At 43.5% G+C, this 13,529-nt stretch overlaps 2 long non-coding RNA genes across 2 annotated transcripts in view; one reads left to right on the top strand and one right to left on the bottom strand.

Annotated features, from left to right (window-relative positions):
- Positions 1–13,529, bottom strand: part of LOC310881402 — a 133,844-nt gene that overhangs the window by 61,922 nt on the left and 58,393 nt on the right. The gene's annotated exons all lie outside the window — the stretch shown is intronic.
- LOC310881636 lies at positions 1,748–13,252 on the top strand. The gene is made up of 4 exons (XR_014572481.1): positions 1,748–2,345; positions 4,767–4,828; positions 8,409–8,473; positions 10,138–13,252. It is a non-coding gene; the product is annotated as an uncharacterized lncRNA (long non-coding RNA).

Below are 13,529 nucleotides of genomic sequence, written 5' to 3'. Positions count from 1 at the left end.
TGTATGGGCCAGGGATAGACTGCAGCAAAAAGTAGTTAGGTTTTTCTCTACCCCCTTTTCTGGGTAAGGAACCTAGTGCAGCTCAGACCACTATCACTGCTAGATGCTGGATTACCCCCATGGCAGGGGGGTCGGAATTAGATGATCTTTAATGTCCCTTCTGACCCAAACCATCCTATGATTCTATGATTACAGGAAAGGCTTTTGATTCTGCTTTCAAGTCTTTGGAAAAAGAAGAAAGAAAAAGGCTTTAAAAGCGTCATCTTCAATCCTTTCTCCCCTCCCCATTTGCATTAACCAAGGTCACCAGTTTGAAGGTGGATGGATGGAGAACACCAAGCTCACCCTGACTGCAGATGAGATGCCTGCCTCGGACCAAAACCTCCCTTGGGACACAGAGGGACTGAAATTGCCATTGGGAAATAGCCATCATCCAGGCAGCAAAATGATACCCACAGTTATTTCAGGTGTGAGACAATGGCGAAGGAGGGGAGGGGGAAGAAAAAATCCCCACTGCCTAGGACCCATTCGAACCTCACTCCAAGAGAACCAAATTCCCATTACTGTCAGGAGAGACTCTGCTTTCAGTCAAAGATGGATTCCCCCTTCGATCACAGCTGCCAATTACAGATGGAATAAATACAATCCATAAAACTCCGCTCAGATCAGGTCTCCTGCCCTCATTCCCTCTGTTCTCCTGAATATCAAGCAGCCACCCTGGGCTGAGACCTGGCACCTCCCCACGGCGCCTGCAGCAGACGCGTTGTTGGCACTCGCAATCACAGGCTCAATCAGCGACAAGAAGATTATTTCTATTTTCTCAGCAGCTGTTTGAAGGGAAATAATCCTGGAAGAGCCTAATGAATTAGCGTTACAAGAGTTATCTGAACTAATGAGGAGTGGAAATGGGTTGCGAAAAAGGGGCTGGGTTTCAAGGAGATGCAGTGCATTTATTGGCTCTCTTCTGCTTTGGATGTTCAAAGACCCATTTTCTTTTCCTACAGCAATTTATTTCCTGAGTGACTGAAGAACAGAAACAATTACAAACTGCACCAATTTCTTTTTCCCTCTCAGGTTTCTCATTTTCACTTACTGAGATGCCCAAACCGATGACTTTCACTTCCTCTCCTTCCCTTCCTCCTCCTGTAAGACCTGAATTATTAGAGACTAGCTAGAAACAAAAACAATTCAGAGTAGCAGAAGCCTTTTGAGCTAGGCAGGGTTAGGTATTGTGCCAGGGCATGCCAGTAGAATTAAAATAAAAGAAGAAAAGGGAAAGAAAAAGGAAAAACATATTTTCTAGTTCTACCAAGATCAAAGGAGCAACCCTTGAAATGTGATGGTTGGGAACTTCTGAGAGAGGAGGTTGTTAAACCAGTCCTGACTTCTGCCTCCTTTATCAGTGGGGAGACAGTGACATTGTTTGAACTAGATACTGACTTTTCCCTCACTGAAGTTATGCGATGATTTCTGAGTGTGTTTCCCAAGGCTAAGGGTTTGCTGTGAGACTTCAGGAAGGGGCTATGCTCACATTTAGCACAGGCCTTCACAAATGCAGCCCCAGACCTGGGTGATTCCTGTGTTGCCTGTGTCCACTGGCCTTTGAGGGAGCAGCAGGTACAGCTGCAGACCTCACCCACCAGTTTGTGGTGAGCTCTGCACAATTACTGCCCATTTTCTTTGGCTCACTGGAAAAGGCTGGTGTGCACAGCTGAAGGTGGCAGCTGCTTTCGCATTACCCAGCCGTGCTGGCATCCACAGTCAGTTGCAGCACCGGAATCAAAGTCAAACCTGGTATGTGCACGTGCAAAGCTGCTGCTTTGCTTACTCCACCCTGCCTGGCACACCCCATCGAGTTTCCTTCCTCGTTCACCTTCTTCACTGCTCACAACACAGCCTTCGCATCCCTGGAAAATGTATCCCTCCCTCCTGCGCAGGGTTTTCTCTCTCTATCACACAAATTATTTTTATAGTAAGATGTTTGTTTTTTATTTCTCTGCATGTTAACACTGAGGAAACAGAGAAGGGATGATCTATTAAGATATTAAGTGAAGGGTTTGAGTATCTGGGGCCCTGGACCTGAACCACCTCACTGAGCGGTTGAGACTGACGTGGATGCAGGTCTGCCTGCACCAACTGTGAAGGCTGGAAAGGAAAGTGTCCCCACCATCTGCCACCTGGTCCTCGCTGGCCTTTGGCTATGGCTGAGCTTCTGGTGTGGTCACTCCTTAATGACCCTCAATCAAAACAAATTAAGCTAGCAGCAATCTACTATTTAAAGCACCTCAGCTCCCTTCACTGAAAAAAAGCCAAAGAGCAACCAGATGAATGCTTAGCAGGCAGAGGTGAGTGCTCGGCTGTGATCTGCTGGCACAATAATAATTCTGGCACAGCTACAGCCAGAAGGTTAGGGACCTGTTGCTACCCCACTCCTCCTCCCTGGATATCTTATTATTTGCAGTACGTATGTTTACTTGTTCTTTCCCCGCTGTTACTTCAGTCTACACTCAGCTTCTGCGTCTCTCACTCTTAGTTTCACTCATGGGTATCCCTCTGGATGTTCAGACTAAATTTTCTATTTTCTAATGTCTCTGGTCCATGCCTACGCTGTAGCCTCAGAATCCTGCTCTGTGCTGAGGTCGGTGGGAACCCCGAGGGCTGTACAGCTAAACATGAGCAAATGCACTTGCAGGCTAGAGACCACAGTTAGTTTTGCTCAGAAGAAGCAAATGGACTGTGTGACACAGCAACGCCCCCACCTCCCTGAGTTTCTGTAATTCGGGGAGGGAATTGTAAAGGGAAAGGGGTCGGCAGAACAGTACAAATGCTTTCTCTTTGCTCATCAAGCAGCACACCCCACTTGTCTGTGTGTTGTGTCCTGGGATGCCACAGCCTCCCTGGTGTCCTGCCCCTTTGCCCGCAAGACCTGGAAGGCATCCAGAGCTGATTTGATGATAAATTTTCTGGCACGGCAGAGACTGGCCGGTGGTGCAGAACTAATATGCTCACTGCTATCCGCTTAACTCCAGTGCAGAGAGGTGTGTTGGGATGGGGAGAGGCATGACCTGAGCAGAGTGTGCTCTAAGTGCACAGAGCTGGTGCATGATCCCATAGGTGTCATGGCCAAACAACATAAATTTTAGCATCCGCCAGTAGCTGGAAAGAGTGCAAGAGCTGTCTGAGGACCAGGTCTTCTCTAAGGCACAGGAATCCCTAGATGGTACCCCATCTGCCTCCTGACCTAATGATAAATGAAGTCTTTCCCTTTTGTCTGGTTAAACACAAATTCTAGGAAGGAAAAAATGTCAGCCAATGAGATGGGTACATATAGAAAAGGACTTGGCGAGGCCTCTTTTGAATACTTGTTCTCTGCTTCAGCCTTACTTCACTGACAGAGTGAAGTTTTGTACTCCAAAAAATGTAAAAATAATACAGGAAAATCAGAAAGTAGCTTAAATAGCTAGAAATGGAATTGAAAATGACTGATGGAGGTTCATCTCTCAAAATGAAATGTGAAAAGAAAACATGAAGCAGAAGAAATGGAGAAAAGCTAAAATGTAAATTAGAAGTTTAAAATTCTCCCCTCATTTACAAATCTATGCTGGGAATTTGTTTAGAAATAGATTAATTTTATGTTCTCTCTCTCTCTAAAATTATAGTTTTAAAATTACATGAAATATTCATGGAGGATGGGGAGAGAACTAACATCACCTTTGCTTTGCTGTTCAAATGAAACAAACTGAAGTGAAAAAGACAGCAAGTGACTAAAGAGCTTTTCATTCCAGGAGAGTATTAAAAAAAGAAAATTTTGCTTTCCTGTATTCAACGATTACAGTGATAATGGTCACATAAGAACCTAGACAGAGAAATTTCCAGTCTCTCTAAAATTCTCTGCAGCTTGCAATTACACATAGTCAAATTTATCACAGATGCCAGATGGCACAGCTAGTATATTGGCAGGGATTCTTGAAATAAAAGAGGAAAAATAGCTGGCCCGTTCTGTGCCTAGCTTGCCTTCCTTTCTCCCTCCCTCCTCCAATAACCTTCTCCTATTTTCCCTCTGGATATAAATTTTCCCTCTTCTTCAGTAAACCAGTGATTTGGGGAAAGACACAGTCTAACTTATTTGGGGTTAGACCTTACTCTAAGCTACGCACAGGTTCCCTGAATCATAAATGAATGAAATCACTTAGTTCAAAGGCTTTTCTTGCAATTAGCACTATTATTTGTACTGGAATGAAGGTGAGAAATGAGAGTAGAGGGTGATCTTGCATGAAAAGACCCTTAGACTGCAATCAGTGAGTAGGCTGCTGGCCAGACAGACACACAGAGAGGTAGGCATGCAGACACTGATGTCAAAAACTTAACACAATGAAGATATTTCTCAGTTGCAGCAACAAAAGACTGTTTGCTAAGGAAACAAAATCAAAAGATGATGCTGGATTGCATGCACCCCCAAATGCCTGATCCAGGTTTTTGCAAGGGCTTAGAATCACATTTGTAAGTGCTCAGCAACCAGCTGCTTCTCTTGAGTCACTTGTGGCCAGATTTTCAAACTATCTCAATACCCTCCAGGAGCGCTGTGACATGCAATCTGCTCCCTGTCTCAAAGGAGACAAAATTCCTTTGAAAATCTGGCCCAGATGGTCAATGCCAATCAATTCTGGAAAAGCCTATAATGCCCAGAAAGTACCAAGATATGCATCTTGGAAGGAAGAATGAAACCATGTCTCTTGGAGTGACGTGGACCTTATTACCTTTTGTAGGGTGAAGAATTCGTGCCAAATCTCACTTTAGGTCTTTGTAATATAAACTTGGATCCTGCAAGGTATTAATTTGATTTACTTCTTTTGGTTTCTTTGTGAGCTACTTACCTAACTGTATCTGGAGATACAGACCCTCATTTATCTGTTTATCTGTGTGTCTATTCCTCCATCCATCTGCTTTATTTTACTTTATTATTCATGTCCCATCATTTGAGCGTTGTTTTCATAGCTCATGATAGTATTGTCAGGTGTAGCATTTCCATATTATTATTTTTTTTTTCCTGAGCAATGTTGATAACTGTCACTATCAGGATATTACAAGTTAAAAGCTTTTGTCTTCCTGTGTGCGCATGCTCTCTGTCTCTATTTAAATGAACATCTAAAGGAAAAAAGGAGGCTAGAAGTGAGTGATGCAGTTACCCCGTCTTTAATCTCAGCCCTTGTGTATAGCACTGTTCAAAGAAAAAACACTAACCCTGAAGATACAGAGCTGTTGCACTGCTTCAGCACTTGATTTACACTCCCTGTCCTGCACAGGTGGGTACAGATGTATCAGGGGTAGCAAAGAGAGGGAGCAGGCAAGAAATGGCTGCTGCCTGCTCTCAGCACAGTCTGAAATGGCTACAAGAGCACCCATTCTTCAGGAAGCCCTAGGAAGTGTGCTCTATTTCTCTTTTGGCCAGGTCTTTGATGCATATCACTCAAGGGTATTTGGGAGGTGGGTTTACAGTGGTCCTGCCCCTCTTGCTCTCCCCAAACTTTTTGTCTCTCAGAGGCCCCTGTGCAGGTTTCAGCTCTTAAAAATACACCAAAACCATTTACTTCCATAGCAGAGGTTGTCCCTCAGTGGAATTAGGATAATGCTGATAGTACTCCTCCCCAGAAAAGCTCATTTCTCCTGGACACTGTCGTTAGAAACTAAAGTAGAGACTGCTACACTCAGGCTGATCTTCCCTTATGTGCTAATTTGTAGATCAGTGCTTGCTGGTTGCCGTGGGTGTGCGTCCCTGTAGGTGTGCTCACCCCCACTAGAAATCTGTAGTGGTTATGAAATGGTTTCCAGAGCACCATTTGGCATAAGGAAAGTAAAACAAGAGGAACAATTACCAAAACCAGGAGGAAAAAAAAAAAAAAAGAAAAAAAAAGGTCTGCAATGAAATTGCTGGAGGTAGAAAGAATCTGTTGTGGCTGTAGTGCAATTATATATGTACATTTCTCAGGACATAAATATAATCTGGTTGAGATGATGTGTCCTTCCCACTCTTAAAACAAGAGAAAAATAATACCTCCTATCAAAAGTCTATCTGCCCATTTCTCAATTACTCATACAATCATGGTTCATTTCAGTCTCAAATTTACTCTGCAAAGCCAGGTGTGATTACCATAGATTGTTTTGTCTAGGGCCAAGTCCTGATGGCTCTATTCAGCCCCAACAATAAATAGCCTCTTAAGCACCCACCAGGAGGGTCCCCTGAGTCTAAGAATGGGAATTAAGCAAACAAGTGTTTATTCCTGGGCAAAGCTCTTGTTCTGACCAATTACATAATGGCCAATGCAGCTCAGCTTAGTGCCAACAAGCATAATCGGCATTTGGGATAGGGTGTTAGACATTTGTTTTTAACTGTTTCAGTGCCTATAACAGGAGCTTTGGTGAAGTCTTTTTCTCTTCCAAGTGGAAAGACCAGAATCTGGCCTTTGCCTGAGAGTTGTGATAGCGTATCTCAGGGACACAAGAAGTGCTGTTTATGTGGCAATCCTCTTAATGCCATCTTTGGTGCCCTGTGCCGCTTGTCTAGATTATCTCCCTAGGAATCAAGAACTTTGAAAACATCCTCCTTAGGAGGGACAGAGCTGCTGTGGAGATTGGCGAAGACAGAAAGCGTAAGAAAATCAGAGGTGTGAGGGTCCTTCTGTCCACTTTCTAAGCTAGTGTGCCAAACCCTTAGTACAGCTGAGACCCAGCAGGTATCAAGACCCATCTCTTAACATCCTTTTCCTTTAGCAGGAGATGGCTGCCTTTGGTTGTGGTATCCTTTTGGGCCTTGGGGGAAGCATCTGGTCCTTTTTCGGCATGTTAACTTTCTGGATTCACAGATTTTTACACTGCTTTGCCTTGAAGAGAGGACAGTGAAAAACAGGAATTTCTGAGCAGTCTGAGGACCCTCCAGGGGCTGCAAATGGAAGCTAAATTCACAGATCTGAGTGTTCAAAGTCTCCATGACTGATAGTGACTCCAATAGGTGACAGGGATCTATTGACAAGGATCTAACATGTACTTGCCAACGGGACAAGCCAGTGTACTCCTGACTTCTCAGAAGTATTTCAAGCCAGCCTCAGAGCAACCCCTTAAACAAATGAAATACCTATGGCATTTCTTCCTTTCTTGCTCATCTTTTGGTGCTAAATATGTCACCTTTAGTGCTCTCTGCTCCCCACCTCACACCATGTGCAGGGCCTGGGAAGCTCTATAGATGCATAATGCGCTTTGCCATAACACTAAGGAAAAAGGGGCAAGATAATGACAGACAAGTCTGCTTTGAAACTGCAATTTTCCCTGCCTTTTCTTTTTGGCCTCAATCAAAGCATTGCTGAGCAGTGGGGAGGCGCTCCTCTCCTCCCTGCATTTGAGTTTTTTGTTATTTAGTAGTGCAACACTCTATTTATTAACTCCTGCCACTGTAAATGAGTTAGAAATGAGGAGTTTCCATGTGTGTGGGAGAATCCTTTGAGAAAAGGAAAAAGTGAGGGAAAAAATAATAATGCCACACATAATTGTCTTGGCATTCTAGAGAAGAAGGACAGAGGTTTATGCCTGGAAAACAGCCTGTCATTCGTCTTTAATACGGAATGATTGCAAACAGATTTCCTACAGACACTGGCCACGTATTGAACTGATTAAGAATCATGTGCTTATTGATTGCCACATTCTTTCCCCACGCTGCTGCATTTCCTCCCAGTGGCCACCACATCCCTGTGCACTGCTGAGGGTGATGCCTTGTGCCAGCATGTGGCCATGGGGAATACCTGCCCAGGCTGCACTGCCATCCCAAAAGGGTTGGTCCAGGGGCTGTGGGGAAGATGAGGGGACTGGGGTTTTGTTCCCAGCTTGCTACTGGCCTGGCTGGGGTAGGGATGAAGATGAAGCACTTGGTTCCTCCATGCTCCGTTTCCTTCTCCATTCAAATGTCCTTGGAAGATTTTTTCCCTATTATCAAAAGTTGTGAGCTCTTAAATATGGAACAAATATGTGTGCTCAATTGCACACGTTTGCCTTGGTGCTTAAAGAAATACTTACGTGGGCAACTCTGGGTTAACAGTGCTGAAGTACACCTCACCCATCACATGGTTACAGGGCTGCTCAGAGCCACAGCACTGAAGGGGATGAGCTAGCTGAATGCTGCAGCGAGAAGTCCCAAAAGAGGGGCTACAGCCCCCCCTACCATCCAGCTAAATCTGTGCCTGTCTTAAAACACAGACATGCAAGGAAAGCCATATATTATACCAGTGCCCTAGGCCACGTTTTAACATTCACACTTCAGTCTTTCTCGCTGCCTACAGGAATGAGTGTTAAATACCAGGGGGTGAGTGGTCTTCCACCTCTGGCCTCTCCTTCCACCCTCACTTGCTTTCACTGTCCTACAGCTGGATCAGCATCCCAGGAGAGCAACAAGCACCAGCCAAGGCTTCATCCATTGAGGGCCTGGAAGGTAATGATCAGACTCCTGTTGGTTTGGCCTACTTGGTTTGGTGGTGGTTTTGTTTGTTTGTTTGTTTGTTTGTTTTCTCTCATGAAATATTTCCTCTCTGTGTTGTTTCACCATTTCCTGAATGCAACGTTTCCTTCCAGGCATGGATATTGAATCAGGTCTCAGCCCCAGGGAATCTGGGACCTTCTAGGGCTGAGGGACACCACAAATACCAGGGTAGACATTGCAGGTCAGGATGGGACTTGGGCTCATGGGGTACAGAGGAGGTAACAGTAGTCCCTGACTGGTAGTGGAGCAGTGCTGAATCTCTGGCCCTACTAAAAGCCTGAAGTGGCCAAGGTCCTGACGTGACTGCCACAGCACTTACCTAAGGTGAGACTGGCTGACTCCAGGACATGGCATGTTTAATGCCAGAAACACACATCTGTGTCAAAATTTCAGTGAAGTATTTTACTTTGAAGCCAAGGGTCTTGCCAGAAGTTGGCACCTGTTTCTGAAGTATCTATAAAAGGCCTGATTGCTTAAAACAAACAAACAAAAAAGAACACCTGAGCAACCTCATTCTGGAATCTGGAAGCCACCAAGCTAACCTGCAGAAGTGAAGGGATTCCAAATCACTAGTCACTGTTGAAAACCACACGCTCAGTTCGGTGCAGGATACTCTAATGGCAGAGAAAAAAGAAAAAAAATAGAATAATCAAAAGTCAGGAGCTCCACAACTGATATTCTGATCTGCGACAATAGCTGACTGCCACTCCAAAGAGACAATGTCTAAGGAAAGAGTTAATTCTGTTTCTACGCTTTTTTAAAATAATCATTTGTTGTCACCATGAAGAGTGACTGATAATAATAATTACATCTCAAGAATACTTTTCAGTTGTTTTCTGTCAAAAGGGCTAAGTGCAAATCAACTAGTCTTTTTTTTTTTTTTTTGAGTGTTCATAATTAGATTCCTACCGTATTCTCTCTTTTCTTACAGACAGGAGGGAAACTGCCTTCCAAAGTATCAGAGACAGTTTTACGTAATAATAACAGCTCGCAATGGAGTGATGTGTGAAATCCATGGGGGAAGGGAGAAAACACAGCAAATGGGCAAGATTTATCCAGCAGCATCTATGCATTGTCATTTCTTTTTCTTTTTCTTTTTTTTTCCTACTTGCCTTATAATGTTTCAAAGAGAGCTATAAAATGGTGTTTAGTTTTTTAGTTTAGTACTGTTCTGAGCTCAGCTAAATCTGTTGCCTGATCACGTCATTTTTTCTCTCAGTAAAAGCAGGCTTCAGAGATGTTTATTAGAGATGCTGAACCCTGTAAACACATACATACAGCCAGGCAAAGGGCATACAAGGAATAGAGAAAACATGCAGGCATGTGTCCATGGACAAAGAAGAAGAGAAGACATCTTGGTTGAGAGCTACATGGTGAAATGGTGGCAATATGGGAGAAGTTGCCATGTTGTAACTAGGCCTTAACAGAAAAAGCCTATACAATGGTTTGTCTTCTAATTTTTTTAAAAACTGCTTTGTAAAACAGATGAAATTCTTTTTTTTTTTTTTTTTTACAACCTTGCTTCCTGTTAAGGCTGTGGGCTATGTCACTACCAGTTCACATACCAAACATATACATATGTTTACGTATGAGCCATATTTGTACCACCTTTTCAGGTTTCATCCCTATCTTGTTCTATGGATTTTTTCCCCTGAGGATGAGCACAGCAGATGGCAGAGACCACGGAGAAGATGGAGGTCAGCATACGCGACTTTGACCTATGTTGTGAGTTCATACAAGAATCAGAGGAGTGACTTAGCTTCATCCTCCTTTTTGAACAAGGTTGAAGTACTAGTGCAGCTTTAAGTGTTCCAAAGAAAGTACCAAAGCATGTGAAGTTCCCTGATTTGTTGTTGTTTGCTGTTGTTGTTTGTTTCTGTGTACCTGAATTCTCAGTCTGTCTCCAAAGAAAGGTGTTCAAACAGGGTCAGCAACCTGAGTACCAAATCCTTCAAAAGCACATGGAAGTCCTGCAGCATGAGCTTTCTCCCAGAAAGCTAGTGCAAGAGTGGGTGGTTTTATGAAAATTGCTTGAATGCGGGACTGGTCTTCAGAAAAGAATTCTGCAAAATGCCTGGTGGACATGTAGACAATAGGGGAGTGTCTGCAATAACAATGGAAAGCACTTTCCCTAATGGGAAACATCCTCATCATTCATAACATATCCTTGCGCTATGTGGTTCTTCGGGTGTTGAAATGTAGGGTGGATCCAAAACCCTGAGTGCAGCTGATCCAAGTTATCTAATTGCTGCTAATGTTTTTCTCGTTGGTGGGCACAGGAAACTTGTGTAATGAAAAACAACATTAAAATAGCACTAGGATTCTGTCTTACAGCACCAAGAGAAAAGAGGCACTAGTCTTCCTGCATTAAGGATGCCAGCCACTCCAGCTCCCCAGCCAGCTCTCTTTGAACATTTTGTACAGTATCTGCAACAATACTAACGAATGCAATTAGGATGAATCACGTAACAAGGATGAATCAAGGGTACAAAGGGGATCTGGCTGCTCAACAGAAATCTAAAACTAAAACCACCCACTACATCCCTTTCAGAGCAAGAATGGTTTGACCGGAATGCGCTTCAATAAAGTATTTTTCTGTTCTTTAGCCTAACGCTGTAGCTATGGCCATGGAAGTCTTTCTTATTTTTAATAATAGAGCCATGCATAAGTTCTTTTAGAAAGGCTCATCAAATAACACTCTCTCATCCAAATGGTGTGACACCTTCTTTGCACCAGCAACTTCTGTCCAAGGCAAGTAACACAATGAGTATCCTCCTTGGTAAAGGAGAGGATGTTTTCAGTTTAGTATGTTAGAGTACGGCTGGAAAAGTAAGGCACTTTCAATACTTATTCCCTGCTGGTTCTTCCACTGTAGAGTGCCTTTCTGCAGACTCTCAGGAAAGAGTACAGAGGGGGAAAAAGGGTGCAGGAATTGATGGTTATGATAAAAGCTGGAAGGCAGACATTCTGTTCAAAACTACCTGGATTTTGCTGTGGACATGAGAAAACATAAATCATCCAGAAGGACAGCTAGCAAACAAATCAAAAAGAAAATGCCTTTCCCCAGAACTCATCTCTTTACTGGTGGGCAAGTTCTGAGTAAAGAGCTGGCTTACTTCTATCACTCTGCATTCTTAACTGATACAGTTGAATAAATACAGTTGTTCCCTTTTTTTGGAATATGCATTAGTTGATTTTTAAGTATCAAGCTAGTAGCCCCCAAGGGTAAGCTGGAAAGAACCATCCAACCAATTTCACAGCAAATAATTTATTCCACAAATATTGCTTCCCTTCCTAGCTCCTGAATTGGTTCTGGATGGTTCACAAAACTCTCAGATTTATTTGTTATTCAGAGTTGCTTATAAAATTCTTCCATGAATAATGAAATTGGGCTGGAGATTGTTCACTAACAGCCTTTTGTGAATAGTTGTAATTCACTATACAAAATTCATGTTGTGATTTGATATGTTAGCAATGTTTTGTGATACCGTCTCTGACTGGATGAATTATATAGCTCACCAGGGAGTGTGGAGTGAATTGTGATTGTAAAAGTCTTGATTGGCCATTTCTAGGCAAAGTGGGAAAAATAATGTAAGTGTGGATGCTTGTTAATGGCAGGCATGTTTCTCCATCCACTTACACTGACATAATTGAGAGATTGCTTCACTGATGTCAGCAGAAATGCTGGTTGTAAAACTGAGGTAAAAAAGGCATTACAGTCAGTATTTCTGAGATAATGGAGTCTTCGGGGGTTTCCTGACTGGCATCTGGTCACAGGTGAAAATGACAGGAGAAGCAGAACACTTTAAATCCTTTTTTTCATTTCATTTGTATGGGATTTTTCCCATTGAATTTGGTGTACATGTGAGTCAAGAGAAAGGGTTCATAAAGGCTTCTCTAGCTGCTGCTTGCTTTGTAGCAGTACAGGCTGTAGCAGCACATTTTGCTCCTGTGGCGATGCCTACTCCAGGTGAGCAATAAGAACAAACATTGGCCTAGACCATGTCCTCCCTGCCCTGAAATCTTTCCTCAAGCTCTCAGCATAATCCCCTTTTTCTGCACCCTCCCCACTCTGCCGTTAGCTAACTCTTCCCTCCAGTCCATCATTTCCCATTCGTGTCCCCTCCAGCCTCTGCAGATGAGGTACAAGCAACCAGATGTGCCAGCAATCAGCATCTTTCCTGTGCTGCATGTGGGGCTGGGGCTCACCACATCTCATTGCAGTGTGGCTCCAGAGGGACCAGGGATAAGCTGAGCCCCTGATGTTCTCTGTATTAAGGGCAGGGCTTTTTAGCCTCTTAAGTGAGCCAACATGAGCATTGCAAGAGCTCTGCAGTCCTCCCTCCTGTTGCTTACAGGTGGCAATAAAGGAGAGGTTGGTGGGACAATGTAAACACCAATCTAGTTTGCACAGCAGAGGTTTCCCCTGCAGAGGCTATGCATTGCTTCCTTCCTTTTTTCCTTCCTTTTTTTCTTTTGTTTGTGTTCACATGGCATTTTTTTCTAAAACAATTTGATTCAATTGTCTTTTTTAATTGTGTTTATTTTATTTGTCACAAGAGTATAGGGCAACCCAAGGTGAGAGGAGGGGAAGGCACAGCCATGCTTTATAAATCCAAACTCGATTCTCACGTCAGGAATATTGAACACTAAGGCTCTGTAAGCAGAAACATACACATAGACAAACAGATAATGCTCCTTTATAACTTCCCAAACATCATCTCTCCCTCCCATAGCGTTTATATCCACCTGGCCCCTCCAGTACGATCAAAGCAAGAGGTGCCTCATTCCCAGCTCTCTTTCCCATTGCCAAATGTCAGGAGAGGTGTCAGTGCTGAGCTGTGTGTGTGCATACACAAAGGGCTCATCTGGATGCTGGATGCACTGCAACAGCCATGTTCACTCCTCCAATGCATCTCCGGTCTGCGTGTTTATGATCTCTCTCCCTCTCTGATTTGGATGGACAAAAGCATTGCTGTTTGTTCAGGGCTTTTTTGTTTGTATTGTC

This window comes from Anser anser (genome assembly GCF_964211835.1).
Source record: "Anser anser genome assembly, chromosome: 14".
Lineage (NCBI taxonomy): Eukaryota > Metazoa > Chordata > Aves > Anseriformes > Anatidae > Anser > Anser anser.
Note: the sequence above shows the minus strand (reverse complement) of the source record. Positions and strands in the feature narration are given on the sequence as shown.